The sequence below is a fragment of the Stegostoma tigrinum genome, chromosome 2, assembly GCF_030684315.1.
Source record: "Stegostoma tigrinum isolate sSteTig4 chromosome 2, sSteTig4.hap1, whole genome shotgun sequence".
NCBI lineage: Eukaryota > Metazoa > Chordata > Chondrichthyes > Orectolobiformes > Stegostomatidae > Stegostoma > Stegostoma tigrinum.
The window spans coordinates 32,341,634-32,358,266 of record NC_081355.1 but is presented as its reverse complement, the minus strand read 5'-3'; the positions used below and the strand labels follow the sequence as shown (position 1 = coordinate 32,358,266).

General features: G+C 39.6%; 1 long non-coding RNA gene across 2 annotated transcripts in view; it reads left to right on the top strand.

Annotated features, from left to right (window-relative positions):
- The window catches only part of LOC125460740 (uncharacterized), a 98,838-nt gene extending 82,546 nt beyond the window's left edge, over positions 1-16,292 (top strand). The window contains exons 3-4 of one of the 2 annotated variants that reach the window (XR_009446982.1): positions 11,956-12,031; positions 15,479-16,292. This is a non-coding gene — a long non-coding RNA (uncharacterized LOC125460740). The remainder of the gene's footprint in view (positions 1-11,955; positions 12,032-15,478) is intronic. The other variant, XR_007249331.2, reaches the window with a different exon arrangement.
- The last annotated feature ends 341 nt before the right edge of the window (positions 16,293-16,633 follow it).

Sequence of the window (16,633 nt, the reverse complement as noted above, 5' to 3'; positions counted from 1 at the left end):
AGATATCCTCCCACCCATATCTGTCTAAGGAGGGATTCTGGGATGTTACTTCCCATGTCCTGGCTGTCACCTCATTCAAAAGGCTATGATTGCTGAAGAGATCCACCATCAGTTGAGGTGAAGAGGCAAGGCTAGTTACATCAGCTCAGCCTTCTATAAACTATGAAAGTGAATGGCTGATATCAAAGAATTCTGCAATTCAACAGATGTCCAAATATAATCATCACTGCACTCCCGTGCTTTGTATCAATGACCTTTAAGGGTACTAATGAAATTTCATCAACAATGTCTTCACTGCATCCTTTGTGTTCAACAGGAAGACATCAAAAAAACATGTATTGCTCTTGGACTGAATCCACGGAATAATCCCGGACAGCATAAAAGATATCTATACTCTTATTGCACATGTGTGCAAGGACAAATATCAGTGTGTCATCAGATAACAAGGAACTGGAGTCTGAGCCAATAGGGTTCCCTCTATATATTTGTGTTTAAATAAAGCCAGATAATTTCCCCTTGCTAGAGTAAATACCTCATCTTATTACATCATAGTATCAATGACTAGACCCATGGAATGGAGGCAAGCTGCAAGGTGTGTCTAAAGTGAAGCCCAGAGACAGCACAGAGCTAAACATGAAATACAAGGTCAATGAGCTATCTTATCACTAGGCAGGGAAATACCTAAAGAGAGACTCAGTGGTGACAGGAACCAGTGAGAGGATTTTTAGGTCTACCTGGGCACAAACTGCAAAGAGGGAAGGACCTGGAAAAAGCTGAAAAACGGTGTGAAAAAATCTACAACAGAGTATGCAGCAAGCAACAGGTTAAATAAAATGAATCAGTCAGAGCGAGTAGAATATTTCTTTAGATCTGCACCTTACAGGATAGGCAGAAATGAGCTGTCAGAAAATTCACCAGCAGTCAGCAAAGTCAAACATCATTGGCAGAAACTGAATTTGAAAGAGGGTCACAGTACCAAGAGAGAGATCATGTCAAAGGTGCAGCAGCAGCACAGAAAATTAAATGAAGATCCAGCAGCGGACGACATGGATGAGCAGTATGATTTATTCCTGGAGGATGTAGCAGGACCGCAGTATGATTTTGACTCCTCTGATGGCACAGAGCTGGAACACAAATTCTGGTATGCAGTTAACATGGTTAATGGCAAAAAAAACTTATTTTAAACTGGATAAAAGGCTAAATGTATCTACACTGTTGGATGCTGATTCATAGTTATTAAGCAATTAATCATTTAACAAAATTAAAACCAAAAGAACTGCGGATGCTGTAAATCGGAAACAAAAACAGAAGTTGCTGGAAAAGCTCAGCAGGTCTGGCAGCACCCGTGGAGAGAAATCAGATTTAACATTTTGTGTCAGATGGCCCTTCCTCAGAATCTTTATCCCAAAGCTGGCCTTTATTTTGCTGGGATTGCTATGTACTGGCTATAGAAGTCTGTTAAATGCATTTTAAGAATTCTATACATACAATATGTTTTGTATCAAATTGCCCTGAGACAACAAGATAATGTTAAAAACAATGGAGAGTTCGATTGGAAGCAGGTTATAAAGATAAACTGGAGCAAGCCCGTGAAGGTTTCAAACACAGTAACGATAGTTTTAAATTGAAAAGTTGAAGAACAAGAGCCTTAGGAAATTCTGAAACAGTCAAAATACTGTAGATTTGGAGCCCACTTCTAAAGTACAAACTGCAAAAGTTGTATGGTCTCTGGTCACAGCAGTGCTGATGATGGCAGTAAGATTACTTTAAAGTAATGTGTGACATAAGATAACAAAGATAGAAACTTCAGTGGAGGATTTGATTGAATCAACCCTGCCAACATAGTAATTGAAATGAAAAAGGCAATTAGGAAAGCAAAAAGTGGCATAAAAAATATTGCTAAGTAAAATTAAGGAAACCCAAAGCTATTTTATCAATGCATAAGAACAGGAAGATAGGGAAATTAGCTCCAATTAGAGGCCAAACGATTGTCATGTCTGTCCCTTAATTTGAGCATGACAGCTACTCAAGGTCATCATAGGTGTGTCCCTATGATGAGAGTACAGCTTTTTTGGTCAAAGTGATTGGCACATGGAAAAAACCAGTTGTATATGATGCACTGTGTGATAATGTGAATGGCGGTAGTATTAATTAAGGCAGAATCAAAATATGTCAAAAGCAGCAGTGAAGTTCAGAAGACCAAGCAGAAGCAGCAACCAATTACTGAGACTGCAGAAGACTATCTCAGCTATCATTGACCATGCAGTACTGAATTTCTTCAAACTTGGTTTCCTTGTGACTAAGTAAAATAGTCATAAATACATTGAAACTCAATTTCCCTCCACTGACTGACCTAATCAGCATTTGATTCCTTTCATAAAATTGCTTCAAAAATAAATATGAGTGTCACGATAGTAGTGTTATGGATAATCCACCAATGAAACAAAGCAAATGAAACAAATATCGGCTCAAGCCTTCTATTGGAATGAAAGAGTATGATCCTGAGGCGGGAGGACTGGAGATTGCAATCTCACTTGTACAACATCCCTGTGTTAGTTAGGCCTCTGTATTAAACATAGTAGAATTAGGTAATAACACCATCTGGGAAGTTCAAGCAATAATGTTTCCATCTGCGGTGCCTCAGGGATGTGGTTTGCATCATATTGCTAACACAGTTGGCGTGCTGTAGTTTACAAAGCTGTGCTACTAGTTGAGTTCTGAATTCTTGTTTAATTATTGAGGCTGCGACTACTTCCATGAGAGCTTTTCTGGATAAGCATGTTGAAAAGAATCCATAAGTATCATCGAATTGAATAGGAAGTAGCATTTGTTAATTCAAGCCTTATTGTAAAATTTTGTCACAAATGTGAAGGGGTCAATTTACCAAAGTTATTTTGCTGCAAATGAAACTTAAAGAAAGAAAGTTTTGCTTCTTTCACCACCTCAGCATATACCCAAGTGACTTAGAATCAATAAAGTACCTTTGAAAGTTTAATTGCTGTTGTAATGTAGAAAAGGCAGCAATCAGTTTGTACATAGCAAATGACTGAAACAGCAATGAGACAATGGCCTTTTAATATATTCTAGAAGTCTTTGTTTCCAGCATAAATATTGGTCAGGACACCAGGGAGAAGTTATTATTTCACTGGAGGCAGTTCAGATAAGATTAAGTAGGATGATCCCCTGTATGGAGGAATTGTCTTATGAGCAAAGGTTAATGGGTTGGCATTCTACTCATTGGAGTTTAGAGGAATGAGATGTGATCTTATTGAAACCTACAGGATTATTAAGGGGCTTATCAGTGTAAATGATGAAAGGATATTTCCCGTCCTGGGAGAGTCTATGGCCAGAGGACATAGTCTCAGAATAAAGAGTGCTAATCTAACACTGAGATGAGAAGGAATTTCTATTCTCAGAGTGAATCTTTGAAATGTCTTGCAACAGAAGACTGTGGGACAGAGTTCTTATGTTTATTTAAGACTGAGATTGATAGATTCTTGATCAATATGTGAATCAATGTGAATATGGAAAGGCAGGAAAGTGAATGTGAGGCTATAAGCTGATTGAATGATGGAGGAGGCTTGAAGGGCCGAATGGCCTACTCCTCTTATTTCTTATGGTTTCGTGGGGAACTTTGTTGCTTTTCTTTAATCATATTGTGAGAAGTTTACATCCATGTGAAAGGGTAGATGGCTCTTAGTTTAAACTCTCAAATACACATTTTGTATTCAAACCACATGTTTTTATAACTTTCTTTAAGGATAACATGAGTGAAATGAACAACCTTCTGGAATCACAAATTTTAACTCAGAACAGGGCAAGGAGTACAGTGACAGTCTAGAAACTGTAGCCATGATCTTATATGATCTTAGAATCCCCACGGGCTGTTTTTGGAGTGAGTTGTAACATCTTGGAGATTGCTATCCCCACCACTGCACTAGGATGGTTCCTGAAAGCTGTATTCACTGCAGCCAGAGAGCAGCAAAGAACATAGAACATAGAGCATAGAACATTACAGCACAATACAGACCCTTCGGCCCTCGATGTTGCGCCGACCTGTCATACCGATCTGAAGCCCATCTAACCTACACTATTCCATGTACGTCCATATGCTTGTCCAATGACCACTTAAATGTACCTAAAGTTGGCGAATCTACTACCGTTGCAGGCAAAGCGTTCCATTCCCTTACTACTCTCTGAGTAAAGAAACTACCTCTGACATCTGTCCTATATCTTTCACCCCTCAATTTAAAGCTATGCCTCCTCGTGCTCGCCGTCACCGTCCTAGGAAAAAGTCTCTCCCTATCCACACTATCTAACCCTCTGATTATTTTATATGTTTCAATTAAGTCACCTCTCAAACTTCTTCTCTCTAATGAAAACACCCTCAAGTCCCTCAGCCTTTCCTCATAAGACCTTCCCTCCATACCAGGCAACATCCTAGTAAATCTCCTCTGCATCCTTTCCAAAGCTCCCACATCCTTCTTATATTGCGGTGACCAGAACCGTACGCAATACTCCAAGTGCGGCCGCACCAGAGTTTTGTACAGCTGCAGCATAACCTCTTGGTTCCGGAACTCGATCCCTCTATTAATAAAAGCTAAAACACTGTATGCCTTCTTAACAGCCCTGTCAACCTGGATGGCAACTTTCAAGGATCTGTGTACATGGACACCGAGATCTCTCTGCTCATCTACACTACTAAGAATCTTACCATTTGCCCTGTATTTTGCCTTCTGGTTACTCCTACCAAAGTGCATCACCTCACACTTGTCTGCATTAAACTCCATTTGCCACCTATCAGCCCATCTCAGCAGCTTATTTATGTCTCTCTGCAACCTACAGCATCCTTCGTCACTATCCACAACTCCACCGACCTTAGTGTCGTCTGCAAATTTACTAACCCATCCTTCTACGCCCTCATCCAGGTCATTTATAAAAATGACAAACAGCAGTGGACCCAACACCAACCCTTGTGGTACACCACTAGTAACTGGTCACCAGGAGAGTCTTTATGGGGATTACAAGCTCCTTCGTAGCACAGGACAACATTGTCTGCGCACATAACATTTTGTGGATCCTGCAAGTCATTTTCGAGTTACACTGCCACAGAAGCGATCATCACTCCTTCAAGATGTTTTATATCATGGAGGTTAATATCCGGTGTCTGGCAGCAGCTATGATGTCTTTATTCTGCAACAGTCCTCTATCCAATCTGCACTTGACTCACCAGAACAAACCAAAGAGTAACTATGGTGCAAAAAGAGCTATCCCTTGACATGACTCTATTTTACAAATTTCCAATATTTACAACAAAGGTTGTTTTGTCACACAAATTAAATTGGAACAGGTGATTGAGGCTTGAAAATAACACATGCTTAGCTTGAATCACTCTGAGAACTCCGACAACACTCAGTAGACTAGGCTTCAAAGTTCAGGATGATCTACTGCGTGCTTTACAGCCTCACTGTTTGAGGACACAGCTCTGTCACCAAGTATGTGGTGTGCACATGGCACATAATTTGCAATATGAGGAGAAGACAGAGAAGAAGGGAGAAGGCAACTTAAGCAGCCCCATTCCCGGCCAAGTTTGGCCCCAAAGTGATAACGAAAAGCATCTCAAAATAAATACTCCAAAGCATATGTATAATTTGACGACATTGTTATTGCTCAGGAATGTAAATGTATGTCCCTTGTGAACTCTTTTAGTGTCTGTATTTGCGTGTTTCTCCGTGTGTCTTTGCCTACACTAGTATTTTGACTCCGTATTTTGACTGCAGAGGCTGCAGCATTGCTGGTGGAAGGCTGTTGTCTTTCAGTGGAAGGTCTTCGAGGATATTTAGCATTTCTGAGCCTAACAGACATGATGTTGGGCTTCACCATTTCAGGGGTCTTGGCTGGCTGGTTGACAAGCTGCAACAAGAGCATAGGCTGCTGGACAGTAATGGAAAACTGAATGCTGTCATCTGGAGAGAATTTAGCCAATTTGTACTTCATTGAGCCACTGCTATGCTTCTCTGGGTGGCATCTAGAAAACTCATCGAGCTTGACAGCTTGCCCATTTGGAAAACTGGCATTTGCATCTATGTTGGCACTTGAGCCTCCATGTCAGAAAGTTGAGCTCAGCCTTAGCTTCTAGTAAAGCTTCCAAACATTGGGTAGAAAGTAGGACAATTATCATCTTGGATATTCAACATGTTTGAGTGGCTATCAATTCCCGTATGAAGTTCATGTTGCAGTCTGCCTTACCATCTGCCATTTCATATGTGATTTCTGGCAAACTATCCAAGATACCATTCATTTAGTTTTGTGTACTCCATCAGCCTTTTACTGCAAACAACCCCCTGAAGTATTCATCCAAGTCTTCAGCAACAGAACTCATTTGCACCTTCCCTCCTGCACAACATTCACTTCTGTAAGTCACTTATGAACAATGTCTCACCTCTGCAGTGTAGAGTCCACCCCTCAATTTCATGCAATGTCAGCATCTGGCTGTTGGCTGACAGTATTAAACTAACAGACAGTATTTCTTCAATATTAGTGCCTTGTTGCTCTCCCACTAACCAGCCAGTAGTTTTGGATCACTGAAAGAAAGATACACAAGCACCATTGTAGTGAGAGAGCAGGTGGGAAGCAAGAGGTGCATACCTAGACTATCTGTAGTTTGTAAAATAGAGAATGGGACTCATGAGGAAAAGGTTTTATGTGAGGTAGATAATTGACTAGGAGAAGAACGATAGTTTCTGCAGTGTCAGTCTTATCTCTAAACATTGCCTCTGTCATGGTCAATCCAATGGTGGTCAGCACCAATTCCTCGGTGAGGATGTGGATGTGCAGCTGTAACTACTTCCTGCAGGTTAGCTCCTGTTCCTCCCAGTGATGTCCTGTGCTATCTGGCAGGAGAGAGGAGTGTATTGGTGATTATGGTCTAGTACATGACAATCATGGTTGAATGGTTGGCACTATGGGCAATCTGTGAGATGAGGGCGCATTTTGGCAAGGTGACTTATACATACGGTAAGTAATGCAACTCGGTCTTCCAGGCATAATTCATATCCTCTATAATTAATACTAGTTAGCTTCAACTTGTCATTATCGCTCATGGCTTTGGGTACCCTGCAGAGGGATTTAGCCACTCAGTGAGGACTTTGAGGTTGTTTGGCTTGCCGAGTTGTTTTGTTGTTCCACAGACATTTCGTTATCATGCTTGGTAACATCCTCAGTGCAGCCTCTGATGAAGCATCGGTGTGTTTTCCCACTTGGTTTTTAAACTCTGGGGTCCATTGCGATGGATTGCGTCACTTCCAGGTTTCCTCTGTAGTGGAATGTATATGGGGTCAAGTTCAATGTGTCCTTTAATAGCTTGCTTCGTGGAGTGCCATGCTTCCAGGATGGAACACACCGCTGTTTCATCAGAAGCTGCTCTCAGGATGTTACCAAGCACGGTAATGAAACATCTGCAGAACAACAAACCAACTCAGTGAGCTAACCAACCTCAAAACCCAAAATACCAGCTACAAATCTACTCCAAAACTTCAGTTAGGACTGGATGCATACTACAATCATAAGAATGAGTAGGCAACATGAAGTTGACATGTTTCCTGTAACATATAGAACAGACCTGGTGTAATTGCACATTGTACTCAAGTTTCCAGGAGCCCTTCAATCTAGCCACCACCACCTGAGAGGCACTATCTCTGAAAATACAACTTTACCTCTGCACAGCATTGAAGTGGCAATCTAGGAATATACATACAAAATTGAATAAAAATGCCATTAAATGACCCACAGTTCTCAAATTCACACAGTCATATTTGCATTTGCTCTTTTATTTCATGTGTCACGTGCCTAGATGGAATAATGCCATATTTAGTGTCTTGGCTTTCTCAGTGCCCACTGCATTGAAGCTAGATGAATGTGATAATGCCATGCAAGATGAAATACATTTCTTGTTTGATACACAATTTCAATACCTCACATTGAGAAAATTGATCCAGCCTTGGGGAAATCTATATGTCATGCTCAAAATTAATCATGACTTAACCATTTTTCAGTTTATACTTCATCATTTGAGTCCATCACTAAATGAGGCCATTAATGAAATAATAGAATTATAAAATGCCGAAGAAACCTTTTGGCCTATCATATCTGTGCCAGCTTTTTGAAAAAGCTGTCCGATTTCCCCAGAATTCTACGTTTTTTCCCATTCAAGCATGTGTTTAATTCTCTTTTGCAAGTTCCTAATAAGGCTGCTTCCATTATCATCCTTTTTGTCATGTATTCTAGTTCATGATACCATGCTGTGTAATTCGATTTTGCTCACTTCCTCATGGCTAATTATGCTGAATGAGTATCCTCTAGTTACTGACTCACTTGGCAGTGAAAATTGTAAAGATGATATTTTGAGGTGAAAATTGATGGTAAGTGGGTGCTATGCTGTGAGATGAGATTCATCAGGCACTACTGGGCTGTACCCATATGCAAAACCAGATGTGAGTTCTGCTGTAGAGCTGTTAGATGAGGATCTCACAAAACTAGGTTTCAGAGGATAGCTCATAGGCTTGACAAACCAAATGTTTGGTGCATTAGACAGGCTGCCTATGGCAGCCAATGACTGGAAGTCCCATTGCAGCTTGTCTGGTGTCTTGATGCAGAGCCTGGAATCTAGTCTCTCCAGTGTGGGCAGATGGGTCAAGTCCAACAGTGACTGTAGAGTGGTGTAGACCAGTGTAGAGCTTGGCATTATGTAACAGTCAATGGTTGAGGTTGCAGCCTTCCCGCAGATTCATGAAACAATGAAGTGTTGCATTAGAAGGCCAAACATCATCCATTGTACTTCTTGCATTTTCCATGAAACAGCTGTAATGGATGTTTTGGAGTGCTGACAATGAGTCCTTGATTGAATGAGGATTGCTAAATGCCTCAGATATTCAGGGACCTGTCCTTCAACAACCAGAAGTTCGCCTGAACCAACACTGCAAACTATTCCTGCTGCTCTCCAAGTCAATACTCAACCACTGACACTTGAACTGCCATCTTCAGATTCTCAGCAGTCATCAACAATTAGTTTGTGGTAGAACTGGTGATCCTTTATTGTGACCATCTTGAAGAGGGGATTGAAAACAACTTAGTGCAGACACTGGATTTCCTGACAGATCTTCAGTTGTCACAATACGTCGCAACAGTGGTCCGCATTTGGTAATGGAGAACATGTCCAAAAAGCCTCCTTCAATTAAGTGGTCACAGATGCCACTCCAGGTGTGGATTGTCTCCTTGCAAACCTTTAATGGTCTGCCTGCTCACCCTCCTCTTCCTCTTCCTCCACAATGACTTCCCATTTATCATCCTCCTCCTCTTCTGCTGGATCCCAATTTTATCCTCTGCAATAATTGCTGGCAGCATTAGTTGGTCTTCCATAAACAACAGATAAAGAAGAATGCAGCAGATTAAAATGAATGTGGAGCCATTTCACCCTCCAAATATTCTGGCTCTCTATTTCCTCCAGGCTGTGTCTTATCCAAACTCCACTCACCACTCGTACTCCTCCAGAAATTAAACCTTCAGACGCTTCATCAATAACCTCCCTAATTCATAAGGTAAGAAGTGGGGTTGACTGCGAATGTTTGCACAGTATTCAATTCCATTAACAATTCCTCAGAAAATGCAGAAGTTTCAGCCAAATACAGCAAGGCCTGGGCAAAATGAGGGATTGACCTGATAAGTGGCAATAACTTCTTTTTTAATTCATTCACAGGAAGAGGCCATCACTGAGAAGTCCAGCATTTGCAATACACAAATACCAGGCAGTGACCAATTCTAACAAAGCAGGCCCTATCCACTTCCCATTGACTTTCACTGACATCACCAACTCTGAATGTCTTACCATCGACATCCAGGACATTACCATTGACCAGGAATTTAACTGGATCAGCTATATAACAGCTATTTCTAAAGCAGCAGATCAAAGTCATAGAATCCCTACAGTGTGGAAGCAGGTCATTTGGTCCATTGAACCCACATGACACTCTGATGGGCATTCCACTCCTGCCTCTACCCTAACCCTCTAATCCTGCTTTTCCCATGGCTAACCCACCTAGCCTACACATCTCTAGATACACGGGCAATTTTGCATGGCCAATCCACCTAACCCACACATCTTTGACTGTGGGAGGAAACTGGAGCACCTAGAGACAACCCAGGCAGACATGGGGAGAATATACAAACTCCATACAGGTAGTTGCCCAAGGGTAGAATCAAACCCAGGTCCCTGGCGCTATGAGGCAACAGTACTAGCCACTGAGCCACCATGCTGCCCCAACACTGTAAATGTTAGGAATTCTGTGGTGAATAACTTATACCCTGCCTTGTCAGGGCCTTTGCGCAATCTGTAAGGCACAAGTCAGGAGTGTGAAAGAGTAGACTCTACATGCCTGATGAATGCAGCTCTAATAATATTCAAGAAACTCTGCGCTAACCAATACACCAAACCACCCTCCATTGCCTAAAACAGTTGCTTCCTCACATATGGATGCACAATTGCTGCAGTGTGTAACATCTAGGAATACAAGCAACATGTTGACATTTCCTTCCAAACATTTGACCTCTAGAAAGGCAGTAGGCAGACGAAACACAGTTACTTGCACGTTCTTCATCCAAGTGATACATCATCATAACATGGAAACTTGTCACCGTTCTTTCATTGTTGGGTCAAAATCCTGGAGCTTATGGTCTAACAAACACTATGAGTTTACTTACATGGGTACTAGAATGTCTTGCTGTGATTATGTAAGGCATTGGGAAGGCTCTGCTTGGAATAATGTGTACACGCTTAGTCTTCTTATCTGAGGATGATCTTGGTGTCGAGAGAATGCAGCGATGATTTAGCAAATTGATTCCTGGGATGGCAGGACTGACATAGAACGAGAGGTTGAGACAGTTAGAATTGTATTTACTGGAGTTTAGAAGAATGAGGGTGATCTTATAGAAAACTTGAAAATTCTGATAGGACTGGACAGATCAAATGCAGGAAAGATGTCCCCAATGGTGGGGAATCCAGAACCAAGGATTACTGTTTAAGGATAAGGGGTAAACACTTGAGAACTGAGATGAGGAGAAATTTCTTCACCCTAAGAGTGGTGAGCCCATTAAATTCACTACCACAGAAGGCAGCTGATGCTGAAACATTGTGTGATTTCAAAAAGAAGTTGGATATAACTCTTGTGACTAGAGGAATCAAGGGGTACGGGGAGACGGGGGATTAGGTTATTAAGAGTTATGATGAGCCATGATCATAATGAATGTGGAGCAGGCTTAAGGAGCTCTTACCTAATTATTACAGCACATGGACTGCAGCAATTTAAGAAGGCAAGTCACTGTCACTTTCTCAAGGGCAATTAGTGATAAGCATTAAATGTAGCCCTCATTAAGAGCAATCAAATATCATGACATTCTTCAAAACAAGGGTGTTTAGATTTCTAATGATATGGAGGAGCCAGACATTTGTTGGATTTGAAATTAAATTGGTGTTGAATCCACGCAATTACAGAAAAAAACATCTTTTTTCAATTTGTAGGGCTAACTATTGGTCTCCATGTACTCCCTGAGGAGTTCACATGCAGTTTAAATTATTGGTTACAAATCTTGATTTTTTAAAAAAATTCTCACAAAGTAGTTATAAAGTGCTTAAGCTTCCCCCTGGACCTTCGCTACCAGATGTATTTCTGACAAAATAGAGCTTTCTTCCAGGTTGTTCAGTCTGTAGTGAATTGCCCCGTCTCTTTATTGCAACTCAGAAAATGAACTTCACTGATTAAGTACCAATTGCATTCATCAAATATAGACAAAATATGAAACAGTACCATTCCAAATATGAAGCATTCCCTTCCTCAGACTTCCAAGATATCACCACCAGAAACGATACATTTATAATTGTGTTCTTTTCCATGGAACTTCAAGTCCAAAGATTTTGAGAATGAAGCAATCCCCATCTACTAGCAAGGCAGTCAATTGTCCTGCAGGCAGCATAATGAAGGTAGGGCAAAAGCATTTTTCTTGGACAAGGTACAAAGTGTAATCTCATAAATGTTTGCAGTAAAAGATTTGAAACTTACTTATCCTTATTGCGTGCTCAGTGTTACGATTTACAAGCTAGTTTTAGAAGAGTAACAATTTTATCTGTTCATGTTATAATGGCACTTTTATTCACTCCTGCCAAAAATCTTAGAAATGTGAAAAGCTTTGTTAAGTTTATCATGTCTGTCAGCTCAAATGATTGTGACTGTGTGAACAGTAAAGATTACTAGATACTATATTGATGACAATTTGGTTTACTCAAATAGGCATAAAGCAGTTTGTCCTTTGCGAAATAAATAACTATTCTGAATGTGTAATTGAGGTCTTAAGACAACAAAACTAACATATGGAGCTGGTGGAAAGAAACTAGATTTCACTGAATCTGGTTGTAATGAGCAAAAGTGATAGCTCCCATAGATTGCTGAAGGTTTTACTACGTCTAAATTTCACAGACTGTTCAGAATGTTAGACTGGGTCCTGGGAACTTAAACTGTTGTGTACAAGAATGTAACTGCTGCAGTAAATGGCCAATCAGCTTCCTGTCCAGAATGCAAAGACTATGTGTTTGCTTGGGCAGTTAGCAATAATATGACATGAATGTTTTTTTTAAGAAAAGGAAGCCAGATGGCATATATTTTGTTTAAATCTGTGCTCTGTAGCTGTTTTAGCACCTCACTGTTTTCACCGGCCTGATTATACCAGACTACAATACCAATTGGTGCTCTATTAATTAGTAAGCTACTAGGGAAGTACTAGTAAGGTTGGGGCTCAAGCTAACATTGTTTAAATGGGAGAGCAAGTTGAAAAGAAAGAGGTTGATTTAAGGTAGTAATGTCATAGTTGACTAAATCAATATCAGGGCAGACATGACAACAAATTAATAGGATAACATTACATAAAAAATCCACAGCAAAAAGAATTGATAATCCCCAAAAAGAGATGGAAATAGCTAGAAATGATCATCGGGGTCTGAAAAAGAAAGCTAGAATTAACATTTTATCTACCATTATTTCTATGAAATGCTAGAGGGTAAATTCAGTGATTTGTTACCCTCAGTAGAGGACTAGGCTTTAAAGAAAGGTGAAGACTCACATCAAGAGTATCAATTCTTTCCAAGTAAAATTCCTGGAATTAGTGGTTGTCCTTTAACTGTCTTTCTCCTTCAAATACGGAAGATGTTGTCATGTATTTCCACAATTATTATTTCACAATTGTTTTTCTTTATAAACGTGATGACATCATTACTGACAAGGCTATTTGTTGCCCATTCTTAAGATCTTGGTGAGTGCCTTCTTGAACATCTGCAACATGTACATCCACAGTACTGTTAAGAAGAGGTTTCCAGACTTTGACACAATGATGATAAAGGGAAATTTAAAAGTTTCCAGGCTATGGTGGTACATGAATTTAGAGGGGAATTTTTAGGTTGTGTTATTACCATGCAACTTCTGCATTGTTTTTCTCGGTGGCAGAGATTACACACTTGCAAGATTCTGTCAAGCAAGTCTTGGCCAGTTGCTGCCACCTGCTCTGTAATTGATATATACTGCTGCCAAGATGTCAGTGGTGAAGCAATTGAATGTTTAAGGTATTTAAGGCAATTCAAACAAGCTGCTTTGAAAAGGTAACAGAAAGGATCACTGAAGATAATGCTGTTGGTTTGGTGTTCACGGATTCCTAGCAGTCATCCAATACAGTGCCACACAACAGACTTATGAGAAAAAGTTACGGCTCATAGAATAATTTCGACAGTAACAAGATGAATACAGACTTGGTTGAGGGATAGAAACAGACAGTGGTGATCATTGGCATTTTTTGGACTGGAGGAAGATTTGGAGTGGAGGTTCCCGAGGTTAGTAATGGGACCATTTCTTTCTCTGAATCTTAATGATCTAAATCTTGGTGTGCAGGGCACAATTTCAAAGTTCACGGTGATACAAAAGTTGGAGGCATTGTAAACTGTGAGGAGGACAGCTGAACGCCAAAAAGAATTGACAAAATGGTGGGGTGGGTGGATAGGTGGCAGATGAAGTTCAATGCATAAAAGTGTCAGGTGATACATTTTGGAAGGAAGTACAAGGACAATCTAAATTAAGGAGTACAATTCTAAATGAAGAGCTGGAGCAGATGGATCTGGGTGTAGATGTACACAGATCATTAAAGGTAACAGGAGGAGTGGAGAGTTAATAAAGTATCCAATATCCTGAGTTTTTTAAATAGGAATATAGAATGTAGGAGCAAGGAGTTTATCTTAAACTTGTATAAGACATCTGTTAGACATCAACTGGAATTTTGTGTACAGTTTTGGGGATCACTCTAAAGGAAGCTGTGCATGTACTGGAGAGGGTGCAGAGGACATTTACAAAGAATAGTTCCAGTGATGAAGTAGGTCATTGGAGAGGTTGGGATGGTTCTCCTTGGAGAGAAAAAGGTTAAGAAGAGATCTGATGGAAGTTTTCAAATCATGAGAGTGCTGTGTTGAGTAGAAAGGGATAAATAGTTTCTGTTTGTAAGAGGTTCTGTGATTCTTTAATGGCTGATGGAGGAATCTGGACACCAGCTACAAAGAATTATTCAGTCAGAATAATTATGTCAAGCTATTGCTTAACTGTTTTGAGAGACAGCTCTCCTAATTTTGGCACAATCTTCATATTTTAGAGAGGAGGACAAGGTGTGCCTTTGCTATTGTTTGGTGCTTGAATTAATGCTGGGTGATTTGTTCAATTTTATTATTGTCCTACTTTGCTATTGAGGTTTGATAGAACTAAGTTGCATTAGAGAGTCACTCGCATTGAGTTGGATCAGATGTCACAGTGAATAAGATTTCCTTCCTTAAAGGGCATTTAGTGAATCAGATGTATTTTTACAATCAGCTGATGGGTTACATAGACAGTATAATTTAGAGTTGGCAATTTTTCTCCCAAATTTATTTAATTAGCTGAATTTACATTTTTCGAACTCTTTGGTGTGATTTGGGTTTATATCTCTTAAGCTTTAATCTAGGCATTTGGACGGTTAGTTCAGTGACATAAACACTCTGCCACAGTTTGGCTGATGCTTTTCTATATTGAACTTATAAAATAACAATTTTGAAATTGTATTTCTGATTTATTGTTTGCGATTGATCTCACTTTTCAATGAGCTCAATCATGTAAGGGCCATCACTTAAATATGAACAGTGAAAGGACACAAGTACAACAAGGCAAAGGAATCTAAAACACTTTTTCCTTTGCAACCTATCAATTAATAGCCACAATACTTCAGTTTTTATTACAAATAGCATTTCTTCTGCCACTTGCAATTCTCATCAGCCACAGTTTTTGAAATGTGACATTGCATGTATTAAATTCTTACATCTGTGCACACTTTTTGTTGTCACTGCTTTTGATTTATCTTTCATATGAAGTGTTAAGATCAAAACCATATTAACCCACTGTATTGGAGGAGGTGCAGGACTCGTGCAGCATGACTGTCTCCAGCTCGAGGTGGCTGACATGGGAGCTGCGGTGACGGTGGTGGTAGAGAAGGAACACATTGCCAGGACCGCGGAGATAATGTGGGACGATGGAGGGACAGAAAGGGTGAAGTCTACAGAAATGGAAAGATGAACTAGTGAAGCTATTCCAGTACTATCAATTTAATACTAGTTTATTCAGTATTTACGACTTTCCAACTTACTCAGGAATTTATTCTGTAATCCAAAATGGCATTGGAGCATGGCAGAGTTATACACTTTTGTATAAGTGACAATATTAAATAAACCTAAATCTCTATGTAAACAATTACCTGTAACACCAAGTAATGTTCTAAAATATCTTGGTCATATTTTTCTTTAAAACCTGTTATGTTCATCAGCTGACTGAGCACTGTTATGGGAAATGTACAGTATTATTGTTTAAGAAACAGGTCATCAGCATTTTACTCTTCCAAAAGGCATACTTCTCAGACTCTATGCAACTATCCTTTATAGTTCTTCCATTCAGAAATCGTCAGCTTTTTATTTGGCATTACCCATTGATAATGACTATTTTGTTCCGATCTGGCCAAACGAAAACCAACAGATGCATTTGATAACTAAACTGTTGCCCTCTAAATAATTTTCTAAATTCATTTATATCTGAATTGATATTTGTAGATGATTAAAGAGTAATTGTCCTATGTGAATTATTTTGATCTTCAGATAAATATGACAGTAATGTTTAAACATATTGACTTTCAAATTATAATGTGTGAATGTTGCCTCAAAACAAATGCACAAACTTTCTTTGTGCAAGATTGTAACATTAAAGTTCAGCCTTGAAAATAAAAGAACAAAATTTCATGAATTTATCGAGCACACGCACATAGATATTTGCTCAGCATAGCTTCAAACCCACTGTGAATTTAAAAACAGCTTATTTTAATACTGAGTTAACAAGGTTGTGCTTATCAGCTTTACTGAGCATATTGAATTTGAATACAAGACAATAACACAGTAAAGTTGGCTCAGTTGACCATGGTGACTGTGAGAACGAAGGCAAAAATATATATTAATTTCTTTCTGAATCCACAAATTAGATTA